This window comes from Sus scrofa, chromosome 7, assembly GCF_054392235.1.
Source record: "Sus scrofa isolate SSC_HxYL_T2T_F1_AM1 chromosome 7, Sscrofa_HxYL_maternal_Yorkshire_Landrace_v2.0, whole genome shotgun sequence".
Taxonomy (NCBI): Eukaryota; Metazoa; Chordata; class Mammalia; order Artiodactyla; family Suidae; genus Sus; species Sus scrofa.
Window position 1 is genome coordinate 113,060,861 of NC_139389.1, and position 20,516 is coordinate 113,081,376.

The window sequence follows — 20,516 nt, forward strand, 5'->3', positions numbered from 1 at the left end:
GAAAACTGGGGCTAAGTGGAGAGCACAACAGACTTAGCCGAAGCTCTCACTGAGTGGGAGAGACAGATAACAAGCAAAGAGACAGATGCTGGAAGTGAACAAAGTGCTCTGAAGAAAAGTAAATTGAGTAAGGAGAGAAAGACTGGGACAGGTGGTGGTCAGGGAGGATTCTCTGAGGAAGAGACATCCAAGTGGACAGTAAGTGAAGTGAGGGCGCCTGTGTGAAGTGAGAGGGCCAATTTGCCTTGGGCCTTCTAGGCAGAGAGGACAGCCAGTGGTCTGTGTTCATTTTCTTTTAACCTTAGCACCTATCAGGAATCATTCAGGTGCACAAGTAATGCTAATGGACCTGGAATAAGTAAGTCTACAGTATGGTGTCTAGTACATCATTGGTGTTCAAAAAAAATATGAGCATCTCCCTCTCTGTTTGGAACTTGAAGAAGTGACTTAAGATGAATTCTCACACACCGCCATGCGTCTGCTCTCTGAATGCCACATCCTGCAACTCTAGGCAAACCACTGGAAGCATCTTCCCTCCCCCTCCTCCCTTCCTTTCTCTTTTCTACCTCTGCCCTCCCTTTCTTTCCTTTCTTCTTCTCCCTCCTTCCTTCCCTGACTCTTCTCCCCTGTCTCCTAAAACAGGAGTGCCTCAAATGCAGATTTTTAAAATGAATGAAATGTAACCTCATGGATTGTGGAGTAAATGACTGATTACTCTCTGTGATAATGTAATACCACAACCATTTATTCCATGCCCCAGTCCACACACACACACAACACACACACACACACGCACACACACAATCACACACACAATCACACGCAATGGTGAAAGCCATACCAGTTAGGTGCTGGAGTGGGGTGAAATAGAAAAGGATGAGTGTTGTGTGCCCCTGAGGTTTTTATAGCACCAGGCCAAATTAGAGTGCCGTTTTTACAGGGGACTATTGGTTCTTACTAGTAGAGACAGATGTGGTAAGGATGCCTTTTTGGGGGTAGGTATGCACTGTAATCTGCATCATTCTATTACTATCTATAAAGCCATCCCTATAATATTTAAAGTCCTTATATCATTATTCTATCAGTTTCTTTTCTTTTTTTTTTGTCTTTTTGCCTTTTCTAGGTCTGCTCCTGCGGCATATGGAGATTCCCAGGCTAGGGGTCTAATCGGAGCTGTAGCTGCCGGTCTACACCAGAGCCACAGCAACGTGGGATCAGAGCCGTGTCTGCAACCTCTACCACAGTTCACTGCAACGCTGGATCTTTAACCCACTGAGCAAGGCCAGGGATCAAACCCACAACCTCATGGTTCCTAGTCGGATTCGTTAACCGCTGAGCCACAAAGGGAACTCCAATTTTGTCACTTTCTTAAAAATCACACTCATGAGCGAAATTTCTCTTTCTCCACTTACTAATAACTATAACAATAGAAAGTATCTACTAAGCAACTATTAAATATATCACCTCTAATACAACCACGCATAGCACCTAGTTCCCTCTACTTTACTGATAAAGACATTGAGACTCAGAGGTATAGGGCCCCACAGTGTACACGGGAGGCTTGGATTCCCTCCCATCCACCCCGACTCCCAAGAATCTGACTGCTGCAGAGACAGTCCTCCTCTCTCTCAATCAGTTACCTCCCAAAGCATCCCAACATTCTTCTCCCTTTGGGGCTTTGTGATCGTTCTCTGTTATTCCCATCCCTCCCTCTGTCAGGCCTGTGGAATCCTTCTTAGAGGATTCTTTATAATCTATCCATTTGTTTACAGCCCTACCCATTTCTTCTCACAAAGCCTTTACCCTTTTACATCTAGACTATTGTACTTTTCTGCCTTTCAGCCTCAAGTTGTTTGCCACACCAACCAATTTTATGCACTGCAGTCAGATTTACTACCTTAAGAGCCACTTTGCCACATTGCTACCCACCTCACAATTGTTCAGGGTGCTCCACTGTTCTCAGTGGCCTAACAGGCTCTGCATGATCTACTCCACCTATTTATCCGGCCATATTTCAGCCACACGGCTGAGTTTACAAGATCCCTGGAATATGCCAGCTATGTTCTTCCCTTGATAACTTTGCTGACCCTGTTTGTCACAGTTAAGGGGCAGCCTCCTTTCCCAGACTCTCTGAAAGATCCAGCTCAATATGTGTCTCTTCCATAAAAAATCATCCTCCCTTTTCCTGGATTCTCCCTTCTTGAACACTTTCTCTAAATCCATAGGTCTATAAAATGGTCCTGTTTTAAATTAACCTTGAATAGAAACTGCTTATCTTACTGAAGATGCACCTTACTGAGGAAGAATTCTTTTCTTCATGGATGGGTAACTGTGTTCAACTTCAACCAGCAGAAAACACAGCTGACAATGGCTTCACCAGTGAGAGGTTGAAAATCGTATGTAACAAAAAATCCGTAGAGTGTAGCCCAGGGTGGTACAGCTGTTCAATTATGCCATCTGGGACCCGCACTCTCTCTGCTTTGACATTCTCTATGTTTTGGCTTTCAGCCTTCTGTTTGTTGCCCTTAGTCTTAGTACAGGTGCTGTATGTCCAGGCAGGAGGAATGGAATAGCAGAAATCCAGGTATAATCATTGGTCAGCAAGGATAGAATTATATACCATCCCATCTCTGGTGGTAACGGTAGATGGGAAATTGTGTTTTGGGCTTTTAAGCTTCTATAGAGGAGGCAGGGCTGGAAAAATGTGGCCAAGATTTGGCCTTCAGTGAACCAGCCTGTAGATCAGTCATAGCAAAGCTTAATGCAAATGATGTTGTCTTCTTTTTCAATGAGAAAATATTGGAGTTAAAAAAAAAAAAGAAATGTGAATAGTTAGATTAGTTTGTTATCAAATACATGGCCTGGTGGCCACATGGCCTTAAGATAGATTTCCTCATCTCAACAACTGGATTAATAATAATGCTTGCTTGAGTTTTTGCAATGACTAAAAGAGGTAAAGCCTAGAGCCTATTATGTGGCACATAGAAGGCGCTGGGTAATATATTTTCCTTTTCTCCCTTCCAATTTGAGGCCCTGGTTAGTGTAGAGAAAAGTCCCCAAAACAATTAAAACAATAAAGCAAGCATTGAATCAAAGAAGATAATAGCTCCTACCAGCTAGTCCGCATAAACCCTTCTCTAGGGAAAAGTATTGCCTCAGTAACAGAACCATAGAAGTATTGGAGATTCGCATATCTTGTAATTAAGAGAAGAAAGGAAATCTCTGAATGATTATGAAGGTGTTGATCTGTGCATTTTGAGGTATGTGAAGATAACTCACACATCTCAGGTGTCTAATGAGGATCAATAACAATTTGTGGGCCCATCAGCTGTACAGTCCCATCACCTGAAATCACACACTGGAACCCTGCTTCTGAAAAGTGACACTTGGTGGGAGGGAATGACAAAGTGATATCCAATTAGCAAGATTTGCAAAAGAGGCACGTGCATAAGTCCTGCGAGATCCTAGAAAAAAAAAGTGTGCATGTTTGTATATTATATTTATATGACAGAACACATGCTTAAACCTTCAACCTCACTCCCCACAAAAACAGAACAGCATTTCCCATGTACTTATTGAAGTTCAAAATGAACTTTAAAAGTTTATGGCATAGAAACCTGTATGCGTGCATTTTAAATTAATCTGTCTGTCTGTCTGTGTTGGAAATCCGTAGAGTTTTCTTTTTCTTTTGATCAAAGGCAAAGCAAACCCCTGCCAGCTGTTGGAAGGAATGGTACCAAGTGATTCAATCAGAATTCTCCTGTGGGGACATGGACTCTCTCGGTCAATGTCACAGAATAAAATAGTCTCAGATTCACCCAGCAGTGAGTTATCCCATCTGGTTGTAGCAATTAGGAGCTGAAGATGACGGGAAGTTAAATGACTATCTTTATGAAATAAAGCAAAACAGAAAAGGGAACAGCTGGGGGACTGGATGGCTTGGGGATGTAGAATTGGATCTAGAATGAAGAATCTGTTACCTCCAGTTGCTGGTTGAAATCTAGTTCAGGTTAATATGAATTGAAAGTTACTGCTGTGTGAGAGCAGTTAACTGTCACTTACCTGAAACATGACCATGACATATATAGTACAGTCTGTATCTGTGTTTCTAGACTATGATGCCACCAGCTTAACTATGTAGCCAAGAGGTCAGGTGTGAGGGTCATAGAACTTAAGAACTGGAAAGAACATTGCTGACATGTCCAGAGTCTGTGAACTCCCTAAAGTTGTATGTGTTATTTCTTTGCCCTATATTCTAAGGAAAAATAATGCATAGCTTTTATCATATCCAAAGGAAGGTGTTGATCCACCAGCCTTCAATCCCTCCTCATCCAAGTTATTTAGACCTTGTCTTTGGACTTGGTGGAATTGAAATTAAGTTTTTGCCTTACTGCTTATGAGCTGTGTGAACTTGGGCAGGTCACTTGTATAAACTTATTTTTTCTAATTTATACAATAAAGACAATATTACTGTAGCATAGAGTTGTAATGAAGAAAGTTTGAGGTCATATATGTAAAAATTTTATGATAACATATATCATGTTAAGTGTTAGCTATCCTCCTTCTTCTCCTCCTCATCATCATCATAAGTACTGAGCCTCAGGAATGTTGAGATTCACCCAAGGAAGATTAACAGCAGAAACAGCACCAGAATCCTTATACTCAATTCATTATTTAGCCACTGGAACACATGACGACCGTATCTCTCTTCTTGTCCATTATTTCATCTTTTGGCAGGGCTAGGCGTATAGAATAAGATACTGAAATCAAATGATTAGTTCTACTATTGCATGGCCAAAATGTCTATTTAATTTGAGAACTCTCCTTCAATATTTTTGAGCATCTTATCTAAATCAGAGTTTGAAAAGGAAAATCACAAAGAGCAAGGAGGTCAGACTTTGGCTTTTAGCATCCTCCACCCACCTTGCTCAAGAACAAACTGTGAGCAAGGTTAGAAGTCTGACGCTTCATTAGTGAGGGGAAGTCTTTTTGAGCAGCCCCTCTGTTGAATAGATAGAGTGGATCTAACAAAAGGGATGACAGATTAGGAACTGTCTGGTGGCTAATGTACTGTTTACTGCAGTATAAATGACTGGTGTTTGGGAAATGACAGATGAGAGAGAGCACAAGTACAGACATAAATGATTTCCAGGTTTCTATAGTGAAGGAGAGTCATGGTTGAATGGGATGTTGATTGGCAGCGGGGAGTCATTGACGGGAGTTTCTTGGGACTGAAAGTGCATGAAGAAGACTTTTCAATTAATCCACTGACCCAAAGCTTTTGGGCCATATATGGAAGGTACTGTGAAGGGGTCCAGTTTTCTTGCTCTTTTTCTCACTGCCTCATCCGCTCCAGATGTAACTCTAGTCCAAGTGCAGCAGTCTCCAGAGAGAGGGGGAGGGCAGTAAGCGTGGGGCTATGCTCAGTCAAGCTGGGAGTTCCCTAGCAGAAGATGACACAGGAATAAAAAATAATACAAGTGGTTGAAAGAAGACAAGAAAGCAAAAATTGCAAGCAGGAAAGCAAGAAAAGTGGAAGGAGAAAGGAAAGAGGGTAAAAGAAGGGACAGAGGGAATCCAACATGTCAATTAATCTACATCTGAAATATTTGAGTTGAGTGAATTTGTTGATGGTCTGACTTGCCCCAAGGGATCATAAGAAGCCTCCAACTAACCCAAAACTTTTGTAAACATCTAGCATCCATTTGCTTAGTTTCAGTAATAAGATTATGACAATGATGGTATAAGGCAGGCTGTCAGACAATGTTTGCAAACATAACACCATTGTAACTTGTATTTACCTTCTGTTTTGTCAGAGGTTTTATGTTCATGCATTTATTCATTTTTCCAACAAATATTAATGGAACATTTATTTTGTGCCAATTCTGGGTGCATGGGATACACAAGTGGGCAGAAAAAAATATCTGCCCTCATGGAACTCAAAATATACATTGGAGAGAACAAACTATATCTGTGATGTCATATCAGACAAACAGTGATGATAGATGATGTGAAGGCAACTAAATCATTGCGCAGGGATAGAGCGTGATAGGATGGCGAAGCATATCTGCTAATTTAAATGAGATGTTTAAACAGGCATCTTTGAAGAGGTGAATTTTGAGCAAAGGCCAAAATAAAAGGAATGGTCAGCCTATGTAGATATCCAGGGAAGAGTGTTCCATCTGAAAGGAATAGCAAGTGCAAAGGCCCTGGGGTAATAGCGATACGTTAGAGGGATGTTAAGGAGACTAGTGTGTCCAGAGAGAAGGAAGCAGATGGGAGAATAGGCAATGAAGGCAGAGAAGTGGGTGGGAGCCAGGCAGTGTAAAACCTTTCAGGATAGTAAGTTATTATAATGTTTCAAAAAGGCAGTCAAATAATGGGATATTTGTTTTAAAATATGGCTCTGGCTGCCGGGTAGAGAACAGATGGTGGGGATGGGGCTAAAAGTTGGGAGACCAGTTTGAAGGGTCATAGAATTGTCAGAGTAGAAATGCTGGTGACTTGGACTAAGATGATATTCTTTTGGATTGGGGGTGTATTTTAATGGAAGACCTGATAGAATATGGTTATGAATTAGATGTGAGAGCTTATGTGTCCTTGTGTTTTTTAAAAAATGTCATCCTTTAAGTTAGGTGCTTGGTTTTAGTTATTTCATGGGCTTTTCTCATTAGAATTGGAGGCAGTCATTTTAAATTAGAAATTATAATTACTTAGAGATCACAGCATGTCCCTTTTGGGGGCCAAATTCAGTCTACATACAAGCTGTTATGACTCACAATATTTTAAATCGTGAGCCAGCATTGAAAAACCCAGATGTCTGAATTCTTTTGAGAAATGGTAAGATTTGGAATTAAGAGCAGGTTTCCCCAGGCAGGCACTCCTTTGCTGGAACTGAGTGGCGTTTGCTGTCTTTTAAGGGAACAGTTCTTTGATTCTATTACTTCCTAAACTTATTTCCTCACCTCTGTTACCTGCATGGCCCAGGAGGTTTCCAGTCCCTCTTGCTTCCCCATTCCCATTGTATGGTCTATTTTATTTTATTTTATTTTTTAATTTTTTTGTCTTTTCGCCATTTCTTGGGCCGCTCCCGTGGCACATGGAGGTTCCCAAGCTAGGGGTCGAATCGGAGCTGTAGCTGCTGGCCTACACCACAGCCACAGCAACACGGGATCTGAGCCGCGTCTGCAATCTACACCACAGCTCACGGCAACACCAGATGCCTAACCCACTGAGCAAGGCCATGAGGTTGCAGGGATTGAATCTGCAGCCTCATGGTTCCTACTCGGATTCGTTAACCACTGAGCCACTACAGGAACTCCTGTATGGTCTATTTTAGAAAGAGACATGAGTGAGGGGATCATAAATGTAGTTCCATTTGAGTCAGGGGCGAAGGGGTGTCAGGATTATTGTAAGCAATCTCTAAGTCCATATGCAATCCAAGGATTACTTGTACATCCTATTAGTAATAAATTATCAGTTTTGTATAAGTGTATGTACTTGTTGGAAAGCCAAAATATTCCAAATTATGAATAAAATGCATATTTGCATCTCCCTAAATTTTAAAAGTCTGTATTGTCTCCATTAATGGACACTCAAGTACTAAAAGTATGATTGCTTTCAAGTGATTGTGTCTTTTTATTTAAACTCTTAAAAGGAACCCTTAAACTCAGAAGGGTTGGGAACAACGGTTCTAGTCTGGCCTTCCACTTCACAGGTGACAAAAGGAAATCCAAACAGGGGCAGTGAAGTGGACAAAACTGCTCAGCTGATTAATAGTAGCAGGAACCAAGTCTCCTAGTGGGCTGCCCCTGGTCTCTTTCAGCACTAACTTCTGTACCCAAAAGTCAGGGGGATGGAAAGGGATGATTTATGAGACTGTGACATGCAAATGCTTTTTTAAAATTGAAATGAGGTTGATTTACAATATTATATTATAATTATTATAATATAATATATATTTCAGGTGAGCAGTATAGTGATTCAGTACTTTTACAGATATATGCCATTAAGAGTTATTATAAGATAATGGCTATATATAGTTCCTGTGCTATGCAAATATTCATTTGGCTTATGTATTTTATACATAGTAGTTTATATCCCTTAATCCCTTATCCCTATCTCATTTTTCCCCCTCTCTCTTAAATGCTAGTTGTTTTGTTTTTTTTTTAAATAGTATCTCTGAGACACACAAATTCTTGATTCTGTCTCAGGGATGACAAATTCTCATTTACAGATGGATGGGAAGGATTTTTTCCTTGTGAGAATATACTGTAGGACAGGGCTCCTCAATAGCTACACTATTGACATTTTGGACCAAATGATTTTTTTGTTTTGGAGGACTGTGTTGCACATTGTAGGATCTTTAGCCATTCTCTGGCCTCTACCCCCTAGATGCTTCCTCAAACACACACACACACACACACACACACACACACACACACACACAACCAGTCATCCCAATTAAAAATATCTCCAGACATTACCGGACATCCCCTGGAAAGTGGCAAAATCATCTTTGTTTAAGAATCACTGCTTTAAGACAGCCTGCTGCTGTTTTACGCACTGATTCAGAGTCCCAGAGAAATACTGAACTGACAGCAGCCTGGAATCCTGATGAACCAAGAGCCATGCCTGGGCACCTGCTCATGGACCTCTTCTATCCTTCTGCAAGGGCGGAATATTAATCTGCAGCCTCTTCCCAATTCAATATTTTAAAAGTATCCTTGTACTTTTTCATTTTCAAAAGACACTTACTGATGTCTAGTACCTCAACTACAGAGGTAAATGCCCTTTGTCTATTTCTCTACTTAACTTTTGTTAGTTTTTTAAACTTTTCATTGAAAGGTTTTTCACTTTTTGTTTTTCCTTTCTGTTTATATTGCTTTTTGTGTCTCTCTGTGTGTCTTCTTGATACCTTTTTGGTGTGGAGGCTTTTTCTGCCTGTTTCAACATCTGTCTCTGAACCTACATCTCTAGTTCATTTTAAGGTTTAGCCTTTTGGTATTTATCTCCCCAGCCTGTAACACTTTTTCAATGACGCTGTTTCTGGGCTCTTCCTTGAATTTTTGGGTGGCAGTTGTCTTTTAGTCTCCCTTTCCCTGCTTGTATCTCTCCAGCTATTTTTCATGATGACCCTCTCCCACTTTTGAAGGATGTTGGTGTGTTTACATGACGTTTTTGTTTGTGATTATCTTTTTCTCTATTTATTGACACCCCATCCCCATTCCTGCCTTTCTTTGGAAATGACCCATCTGTACTAAGCTCCTAAGAAAATCGCTTTCTCTGGATAGGAAGTTCTTCAGGCATGTATTGGAAATTGAATTGAATTTTTATAAAATAGATATTTAGTCTCTTAAGTCCAGAAAAGATTAAATCTTTAACTTTTCATAAAATTCGTATCATAAAATATATATTTTAAGTAATTCTCCACTATTGGCAATTATCTTATGAGAATATTAGAAAACTAATAGGTCATTAATTCTTGAGATTAACACTTTTTCTAAAGCTCAGTGAAAAAAATCAATGATTTTTAGAGATGCATAAGATGGTTTATATAAAGTTTAGGAATAAATTTAGAGATTAGTGGAGTTCCCGTCGTGGCTCAGTGGTTAACGGATCCGACTAGGAACCATGAGGTTGCGGGTTCAATCCCTGGCGTTGCTCAGTGGGTTAAGGATCTGGCGTTGCTGTGGTGTAGGTTGCAGATGCAGCTCGGATCCCGTGTTGCTGTGGCTCTGGCATAGGCCGGCGTCTACAGCTCCGATTTGACCTCTAGCTCAGGAACTTCCATATGCCGTAGGAGTGGCCCAAGAAATGGCAAAAAAGACACACACACACACACACAAAACTTAGAGATTAGAATTTGGCTATTTATAAAGTACCAAATTTTTCCCTTGATTTCTAAAGAATCTTTAAACCGAATTCCCTGGTGGCTCAGTGGGTCAAGGATCTGGCATTGTCACTGCTCAGGCTTGAGTCACTGATGTGCTACAGGTTCGATCCCTGGCTCTGTAAGCATGCCGTGGGCATCGTTGAAAAAGAAAAAAAAGAACAACAACAACAAAATGAATGTCTAAACAAAGAATAAGGGCCCTATGAGGTTCATAAGGACAGTCAAAACTATTCAATCCTCTCATTTTTGTAAGAAAATGAAAATCGTAATAAACTTGCACAACAGATTGGAATCCATCTGGTGTAGCCAAATTAATCCTCCTTTAACGATTGTTTATATGGTGAATCTAAAATCAAAACCAGTATTAAGAATTAATCAATTAAAATGTGTAATCATTTCAGTTCATCAAAACAAGAGGGAATTGTAAACTCAGTAAAATTTATTCTATAGTATAAACATGTTAAAAACATGCATGCATCTTAATTGGACCATATGTAAATTAATCAAGTTACATCTCTAAGAATTTTTGTTGTTCTTGTCATTGTTTGTTTAATTGTGGTCCAGGGAAAAGTAATGGCTGCTGACAATGGCAGGGCTGTGTGAAGAGAGTTGCTAAGGTTTCTGAAACAAAAAACCAAAAAATCCCAAGAAAACTGGGATGGAAATTTGAATTTAATGGGGAAAACAGTAACTAAGGGGAAGAAATATTTCTTTTCTTTCTAGTTTAGGATAAATTTCTTCAGTACCCTACTCTGGACCTCATTTTTCTTATTACTATAATAATAGATCATTAAAAAATCAACTCTAGGCAATGGGCATTTGGAAGGTGCTTGGTATTTTGGATGGGACATTTGTTTTCTCTGAAAAAAAAAATCACACATACCTTCACAACCTTGAAGCTTCCTGAAATTTCTCGTAATTAAGTTCAGTTCAGCTCAAATTCTGTGCCTCCAGCAGTTATTAGGTATTTCATTCCATGGTCATTGTGCTTGGGTCGGCGAGCAGGACATCACTGAAAACTCCATGTTTACTGAGCTCTCAGCTGATTATTGTCAAACATCACTGCCTCAGCTAATGTTTCTACCATAAACTGAAGTAGCAAAAAATATGTGAGTATGTAATATGGCCTATGTTCTAACCTGAAGATGCCTGAGAGAGGAGGGTGGCATCTGCCAGTCTCCTTGTCTGTCAATTCTATTTGATATTTCTTTTCTTTTTTTAACTTTTTTATTGTTATTTCCCTAATACAATTTTTTTTTCTACTGTAAGCATGGTGACCCAGTTACATATACATGTGTACATTGTTTTTTCTCACATTATCATGCTCCATCATAAGTGACTAGACATAATTCCCAGTGAGAAATGCAAATCAAAACTACCATGAGATACCACCTCACACCTGTCAGAATGGCCATCATTAATAAGTCCACAAATAACAAATGCTAGAGGGGGTGTGGAGAAAAGTTCTATGTATAGTTTTCTAAGGTACCTCCATACTGTTCTCCATAGTGGTTGGTGGGAGTATAAGCTGATAAAACCATTATGGAGAACAGTGTGGAGGTACCTTAGAAAACTATACATAGAACTACCACTTGATATTTCTTAAATCTACACACTCACTAGGATTGAGCAACACCACAACTAGTTTCCATGCGTTCGCTCCTCTTCCATTTAAATGCCTTCTCTATACAATGGTTACCCCTTTCCTTTATTTAGCGAGCTTAAGTAACTATGCAGTGGTTAAATGGCTTTTCACTTCTTTCAGGATAAAATCCATGCTAAGTTCATGATATTTGAAAGTTTTGCTTTTTTTTTTTTTTTTTTTTTTTGTCCTGCTTGATACTTTTCTTGAGAAGTCATATGGAAGAAAGAAGTGGGAGGAAATCAAGCCCTGGAGCTTGGGTTTGAGTCTTATATTTCCTTATCTATCCTTGTGTCCCTGAACAAGTCCTTTTACCTTACTTATGGGCTCAGTTACTTCATCTGGGAAGTGGGATAATGATGCCACATACTCCAAAGGATTGCTATTGGTGGAAATGCATTCGTGCCAGTGAGGTGATGCGTAGAGAAATGGTGACCATCAATATTGTCAACTGCTATTATTTTTGCCACATCTGTAGACATATCCCTTCACATATATCTCATTCTCCATTGGGCGGTTTTGAGTTCCTGGGACCCATGCACGCTATTCCTGTTGTCCCCTTCATTCGATTTGCTCCTGGTTGACCTCCAGGACTCAGACTTTGGACTTTGCCAAGTATCGTTTCTACCACTTTCTCACACTACCTGATGGGTACCCATCTTATGTGCTGAGTTTCCCTCTGCCATAACATTTGGCACCTTGTATTTACTTGTTTAGTTCTCTGTTCTTCCTCCCACAATACATGCATCTTGAGGGCAGAAACTCTGCCTTGTTCGTCTTGTGGCTATGGCCCCCTTCATAGGATGTGCTGAGGATTCCTCTGACTCCACTGAGTGGGCAAACCTAGGGTGAGAATCCCATAAAAAGTGTAACTTAATATAGGTTAATTACAAAATGTTGGAATGCTAAAGGCATCTGTATTTAAGAACAGTCAGATGTCTCCATGGAACACTGGTCTTCTTCGGACATTCATAGGTACATATGGAATGATGAGTTCATGGTCCAGTGAGATAGGGAGTTGGGGTAGGTCTCTCCAAATAATTGCCCTTTTGATTACCATAGTTCTAATTTCATTGAAACCTATAGTTTCCCAAAGAGTGCAGATTATGGAACCCACCTTTATTAATATATTGTGAAACCTAAACATAGTGCCCTAAGGAACACAGTTTGGGAACCAGAAGTCAGAGCTGATAAGAGCTGTTGTAATCAAGACCTCTCTCTTTCCCTCTGGTCCTGGAACCATTTCGGGATATTGAAAGAGATCCAGTGAGGCCTTCAGCTCTAGGTAGAGACTATTTTGACGTGGACTCTTGAATAGGCACTCTATTGGGAAAGTCAAAGCCATTCTGAGACGGAGAATTGCTCTAGCTATTACAATTTGGCTTCAGCTAATGTTTCTACTTCTTCCTCCAGAGATATTCTCTGAACAAAGTACTTGAGGCATAGCAGTTTTAAAAAGGCAAGACTCAGAATTTCAGGGTTTCTGGGCATTCTGGTTTATAGATGTGAGTTTTTAGGATTTCCTATCAACTGCATCAAAGCCCCTGGATCACTTATTTACTCAATACAATTTTTCTACTGTACAACATGGTGATCCAGTTACATATACATGGATCACTTATTTAAAATGCTGACTCCTGAGGCCTCAACTTGGACTTAATTATAACTGTCAGTGGATGGAGGACTAATTCCTCATATTTGTATCAAGGTGTTCTATGATTCTTACGTTTCTACATGTTTAAGAATGTTTGAGAACTGTGGTTCTCATTTGACCCTGAGTAGAAGCCACTTTAAAATGAAAACTTGGGAGTTACCATGGTGGCTCAGTGGTAACGAACCCAACTAGTATCCATGAGGATGTAGGATTGATCCCTGGCCTCACTCAGTGGGTTAAGGATCTGGTGGCATTGCTTGAGCTGTGGTGTAGGTTTCAGATGTGGCTAGGATCTGATGTTGTTATGGCTGTGGTGTAGGCTGGCAACTACAACTCTGATTTGACCCTTAGCTCAGGAACTTCCATAAGCAATGGGTGTGGCCCTAAAAAAAAAAAAAGACAAAAAAAAAAAAGAAAGAAAATGGAAACTTTTTAATGGGTCCAAGGTTTACAAAGTCATTTAGGTTAAGTCATAAAATTACTACATGTGTAATTATCATTATCAATGTGGTCTTTATTTCATATATATATATATGATATGTATATTAAAATTTATAAGGACTTAGGTATTTTATTTTGTGAGAAGAAAGATTATTGAACAAGTCACTTAACTATCTAAGCTGGTGCCATAATCACTGGTGCCATCAGACCTTCCTCTGCATGTGGGGCAGAAAGGATTAAACAAGAAAGACAAAAACCTGTGTGAAGTATCAAGTGCTATGAAAAATAAGGTATTATGATATATATATGCAAATTTGGTGAGATGGTAGTCTTGTTACACATAATAATATTTTTCTAAGTAACCTAGTTTGGCTTACTGTTCTATACAGTTTAAGAGTACATTTTGATCACTGAGAGTTTAGAACAAAAAATACTCAGTTTTATTAAAAATTGAACATGATTGTTAAAAACAAGGGAAACCTTTGGGATTGCGTAGAAGAGGATTTTTATAAAGCATTCACTTTGATTCCAACAATAGTTAAATATTACAAATTATTATGCTAAACTCTTCTAAATGATTCCATGTTTCAAGAAAATACTATTGAAAAAAAATAGAACATTCATTTGTGGAATTAGCCCTTTTTCTGATGCAGTGGAAGTAAGATTATCAATCATGTCACGTCTCAGACTTTCACCCCAGTTTTGCATAGCACATTAAAATAAATGGGGGAAATTCACTTTTTAAAGAAAAGTTCCTTTTTCTCATGTAAATGTAAACTTTTTAAAAATGGTAGCAAATATAAGTTTACTCTATCAAAAGTGCATTGAAAAAGATTAGCAGACAAAAAAATTTGACAGAAAATTGGTCAAATCAAAGTTTTATTTATGTACAGTAGTTAAGGACGAAGATGTTGAGATAAATTATTTGAATGAGTACTGTCCTTTTAATAGGCCTCACTTTCCAGTCTTGTCTCATTTTTCACTTTTATGAGTATTTTAATGTATTCTGTTCATTACATAAAACATGCCATATTTGGCCTTTTCATGAAAACGGATCTGATATTCTTCTTTAACAGCCATTCATGTGAAAAGAACATGTCCTATTTCTGTCCACCGCTTACATGTACGTGTTCATAGAAATCATAGATTTTTAGTAAAATATACTTTATGCTTATAGAGCATCTTAATCCAAGAAATTCAAAGCGTTTCAATTAATATAACTGTATCCTATCCCCTTTTTCAGTGTCAAATAACACATATGGTTAAGGGTTCTAAATTCCAAATTCAACTCAATCTAAATTATATGATTTCCATTTTCTATACTGAGGAACAGAAATACAGGAAAAAAGATCACCAGTCCAGGAAGGATAAACCCCAAATTAATCTTGAATAAGTTTTGCTGTACTATTTTCTCTCTCTAGCTACATGTCTAGGTATGACTACTTTTATTTTGAAATAAAATTTGTCCTTCTAGATTTTTTTTTTGAGGAGGTAGATGAAGCTAATCATTCCTCTGCTATTTTATAAGCAGAGGGGGATGGGGAAAGAGAAAGAGAGGGGAGGGAAGCACGGAGGGAGAATTTTTACTTTGCTGATATGGAATTTTAGCAGCTGGTCGATACCTTCATTGACCTGAATTAAAATCTTTCTGGGAAGGAAAATTAATCACCTGTGCTATTGTTCGTCTTGATATCATCAATTCTCTTTGAAATATGAAAAGTTTTGTAAAGTTTTTACTTAGTATTTCCATGATGGACAGTTGTATTTTCCTCAGCACTGCTAACTGTTTTGGGACAAGAGGAGTATCACTGTATAATGTCTGAATTCAGAAACCGGTAAGTTATATACATAAGATTTGACAAGATTCTCCTCTCGCTTTCAACCTTTAATAACAAAATTCCAAATTACCGAAGAGTATTCCTTGTTTAACACCATGACTGATGGATTGTTTTAGATTTAAAACGACCGTGTTCTATTTTTTCTGAACACAAGAAAAAATAGTTTCCGGAAGTAAAATGAGGAGATGCCAGACACTTCACGATGGTGGTAGGAGTGTGCAGGTGGATGGGGGATGGGAGGAGAAGGTGTATTCTCCACCTACCCCTCGTTCTATGCCCTGGATGAATAATAGGTAAATACCTTGACAAAAGCAAAATAAAAGCAAAGCTGGAAAAGTCATCAGACTGATTGGAAACCAGGACTCAAACTACCTTGTCATTGTTTTGTTGTTTTGGTTTGGTTTTTAAAGGAAGTTACAACAAGGAGCCACTAAGGACATATGCATTACCAGCAGATTGTGGTTTATGATAATGACGATCCTGAAGGGACTTGGCCTTCTTGGTGACATTGAAGGAACGGCACTATTCAAGATGTATACCAAGAAGGGTAGAAAATGAGCTGTGTGGAGAAAGCACGCTTGCTTGCTAGCTTTATGGTACTAATGCCTATCAGAACTAGTGGAAGGGAAGAGAGGGCCAAGTGGAGTTGCTTGGGTTAATTTTCATATGCATCATGAAGGATAAAAACATATTAAAGTGTCTCAAACAATTGCTGGCAACTGTTTCCATCCATTTCTCTAACTTCGGTATCTTTGATTCACTCTAAATTCCTAATTTCTTGTTAGGTGACGTCTCATTCGTTTCTATTTACTTAGGTTACAAATAACATTTTTTCTTTTTAGAGGAGGAGGCAGGAAAGGTGTGCTATAATTTCTTCATCCAGAAACAGACAGCTCCTATGCAAAATCCTGTTCCCAAGAGGTTCCATGAACTATTGGGGCAATTTCCCCTAAAGAGGGGGGTGCTAGGGGCTTGACAGATCTCCCAGTCTGAATGCTTTTCTTCTAACTAAAGCCCTAGTGCAAAGCACACATACATATGTGTGCACGCAGAATGTGCCCTCGGCAACCAGCTCTCACGTCTACAGGACCTATTTCAGTTATTTATGGTGCACTTAAGCTGCATGTTTCCCCCAGTCCCTTAGGCAGGTCTTTGTTGTTGTGGTCTATGATAGCCACCCATCCTCTGAGTACTACTTCCTACCTTCTTAATTCTGTGCCCCTCACACCAGTGAGAGTGCAAAATAAGATGGATGCTTTCTTCTGGTCATTTTCAAATGGGAGTGAAACAAGGCGGAGAGTTTTTCTGCGAAAGTACTTTAATTCCAGTGGGAAAAGAGGTCAGCGGCCTCTACCCTTGTGATGGAGCAATGTGTCCTGGACAGCTCCGCTTTCTTCCGTCTCCTCTCTGGTTTCCTTCTCCCAGGTGCCACATCAAGAGGAGATTCACTCCAAAAGAGTGTGTCATTTTAAGTTGACTTTCTCCGAGCTAAGCTCAGAGCCGCTGCCAAGGCCAGTGGACGTAAATTCAGTCCGCCTGAAGGGAGATGAAGGGCTGCGGGATTTATGACTTATTTGAGTTCTCATACATCACTCTCTGTGTCGCTCGCTTATGATGGCCCTGCCAAAAGATAAAGAAGTGTAGGACGCTTGGTACGGGCTGTGGTGACAGGCCAGGGACAAATGTCTCTGTTGGGTAAATTGATTTGAATGGCTCTAGTGAAATATCAGGTTAGACTGAAAATATGATTGGGTTTAATGATCCTGCTGACTTTGTAGACTGTCGGGATTCCAAATCCTGGACAAGTTAATTAAGGTACTCTATGAAGGGGGTGTGCATGGATATTTATAAATCCATATAATTATTAATGTCAGTAAATACCACCATGTAAAAATCCAGACCCGTTCTCTCTAATATATTGAATCTCTATTGAATATAAGAAACATTACTTGCAATTTATAGAGTATTTATCTGGCAAAAACTGTTGAGAATATTATTTCTTTCTCCACGTCCTAGAGTCAAGAAATAGAGACCTAGAGGCATAAAAATGTGTAATGAAAAGACAGAGAACTGATAAGAGTTGTACTCTGCTGGTACAATTTAGTAGACTTACATTTAATAACCTACTAGATAGAGAGAGGGCTATTGCTTTGTGTGGAAATGCAGTTGTGTTAGGCTGCTAAACTGCAGATTAAATAAATAGATTGCTTTTTCTTTTTTTTTTTCTTTTTTTATCATATATATATATTTTTTTTTCTACTGTACAGCATGTGTACACATACATGTGTACATTCTTTTTTCTCACATTATGTGTTCCATCAAAAGTGACTAGACAGAGTTCCCAGTGCTACACAGCAGGATCTCATTGCTAATCCATTCCGAAGGCTACATTCTGCACCTATTTACCCCAAGCTCCCAGTCTCTCCCACTCCCTCCCCTTCCCCCTTGGCAACCACAAGTCTATTCTCCAAGTCCATGATTTTCTTTTCTTTGGAAAGGTTCCTTTGTGATGTATATTAGATTTCAGATATAAGTGATATCATATGGTATTTGTCTTTCTCTTTCTGACTTCCTTCACTCAGGATAAGAGTCTCTTTTTCAATTATGAAGAAAAATGGTGTTACCTTATGTTTGAGTGTGGCTATTCAGTTAAAAACAATAGATTTAGATTCTCTTTGTAGGACTAAAATTTCTAGCAGGTTTCTGTTTTTCCATTTAAAGTCGATTTTAAATTTCTGAGTGTATGTCCAGCGGTGGGCATGCTTTCCTTACTGTTCCTACCTCCAGGTAATTGTTGTTGACTGATTATATTTTCATTTGATTTTTGGGCAAGAGTGACTGAGCGTGTTCGTCTTCCCAGAGTGTTACGACATCCCAGCTCTTTCTTTGGGCTCTCCATTTTTCCTTTGCAGCACAGAGCTCTCCTTACATCAGAATGGATTCCAAGGAGAGGCTGCCCCTGATGCCCACTGGTCAGCAGAGCCACAGGCGAACAGGGCTGCTGCTCCATGGCCTTCTCTTTCCCGATTCTGTCTTGATCTTTGGACAAATTCTCCATCTTTATTTGGCATAAATGATGCTTTATTCATTTCAGCAGGTGGCTGAGAGACCCAGAGTACCATGGGTGCGAGGAGGATGGTAAATTGGGTTTAGGAAAGAATGAAACCTATTGTCAAATAGCTTCTACTTTTAGAGCTCAAAAAATAGAGTCAGCATTTGAGAGCGTTGGGCTCATTTGTCAATGCAGTGTCGAGTGACAGTGCCCAAATCTGGCTCTCCATTCTGAGGAGAGGGCCCAGCAAGACGGCAAACCTTGAAACCTTCTCCGCCAAGGTAGTGCCTCTGTCTCAGAGCTGGTCCTTAGGTAAACCATGTCCATATCTAAATATCTATATATGTATATAAGTATATACATATATAGATATTCTTTCTTGGAAAACATTTGGTGTATTTTAATGCTCAGTCTTTGCTTTTTAAATCAAAATTGGAAAATTTAACACTGATACAACATTATTATCTAACACAGGAGACATTTTATCATGTTAATTAATATCATTTATAACTTTTTTCTGATCCAGAGTATAATCCATGAGTATGCATTAAATTTATTTGTCATATGTTTCTTTAATCTCCTTTAGACTTAGATGATATTTTAACTCCATCATTCTCTCTACATTTTTTAACAATCCACGGTAAGAAGGAACATTTCTTGGGAGTTCCCGTCGTGGCACAGTGGTTAACGAATCCGACTAGGAACCATGAGGTTGCGGGTTCGGTCCCTGCCCTTGCTCAGTGGGTTAACGATCCGGCATTGCCGTGAGCTGTGGTGTAGGTTGCAGACGCGGCTCGGATCCCGCGTTGCTGTGGCTCTGGCGTAGGCTGGTGGCTATAGCTCCGATTAGACCCCTAGCCTGGGAACCTCCATGTGCCACGGGAGCGGCCCAAAGAAATAGCAAAAAGAAGGAACATTTCTTTTTCTCATTTACTTATGTATGAATTTTGATGTTTTTCATTCAATTAGAAATATTATGTTGATTTAAAAAATTTTCTTTAACCATGCCTGTATGTGCCTGCCTACTCCTCAGCCTCAACTGGCTGCAAGGGACATACTTAGAAAAATCTATGCACTTGAGCCTAATTTTAGGTAATTTCCCTTTGTTAGTGTTTGCAGGACTCATAGCTAACCCATAACTATTTTATGGGCCTCATACTTTCATGGGTTTCTGAGTAGAACTGGGGCAACACAGGTTCCACTCAGTACATTTTTATTGATTCTCTTCAGTTTCCCTTCATTTGAGGATATGGAGAATCAGAGAGATTGAGAGATTTGTCCAAGTTTACACAGCTTGTAAGGGACAAGACAGTTTTTGGACCCAGCTGTGGCTGAGTGCAAAACACATACTTTTGCCTGTTGCTGCGGGGGCAATGAACGTTGTCCTGCCCCCTCCAAGCTCAAGTGTGGGCCCTCTTGCTCCGAGTTCTCTGGGCACTCTGACCAGCCTCACTAGTCCAGGAGTTGCCCAGGTCCAGGCCTGTAGTACCTTCCTCATGATCTTCTCATAGTCTCTCATTCCCTTTCTTCAGCCTCAGATCATATGGCACTCCCTAGGAGTGTTCTGTTAATCTAAATGGCTTTCCCTAGTACCCTGTCTCCTCACCCCAATGGTTTCCTTTACAGCAGATCATATTTTATAATGATCTTTTGCCTGCACCCCCCCCACCATGAAAACTCCATGAGAACAAGAATCCTGCCTAGCCTGTTTATCTCATACCTCTCAGTGCCCCACATAGAGTAAGCCCCAAAAGCGGTCTCCTAAATAGGTCAGTACCCGAATGAATAAATGTTCCTGGAGAGACAGAAATATAAACAATAATTATAATTCTAGGGAAATATTTGTTAAATAGTCTAACAAGGATTTACGCAAAATGCTGTGGTTACAGAGATAAGGATGGGTGAGGAAGGATGAATGAATTACAGGGACTGTTAGGATATTCTTGGAGGAATATATGAGCTGAGTCTGGAGGTTGGGTGGGGTTTCAGTATTC

General features: G+C 39.6%; 1 protein-coding gene and 1 long non-coding RNA gene across 44 annotated transcripts in view; both read left to right on the forward strand.

Moving 5' to 3' along the window:
* The window catches only part of NRXN3 (neurexin 3), a 1,642,123-nt gene that overhangs the window by 839,911 nt on the left and 781,696 nt on the right, over nt 1–20,516 (forward strand). The window lies entirely within an intron of this gene.
* LOC146401862 (uncharacterized) lies at nt 3,620–9,779 on the forward strand. Its single transcript, XR_014811237.1, has 2 exons — nt 3,620–7,248; nt 9,639–9,779. It is a non-coding gene; the product is annotated as an uncharacterized LOC146401862 (long non-coding RNA).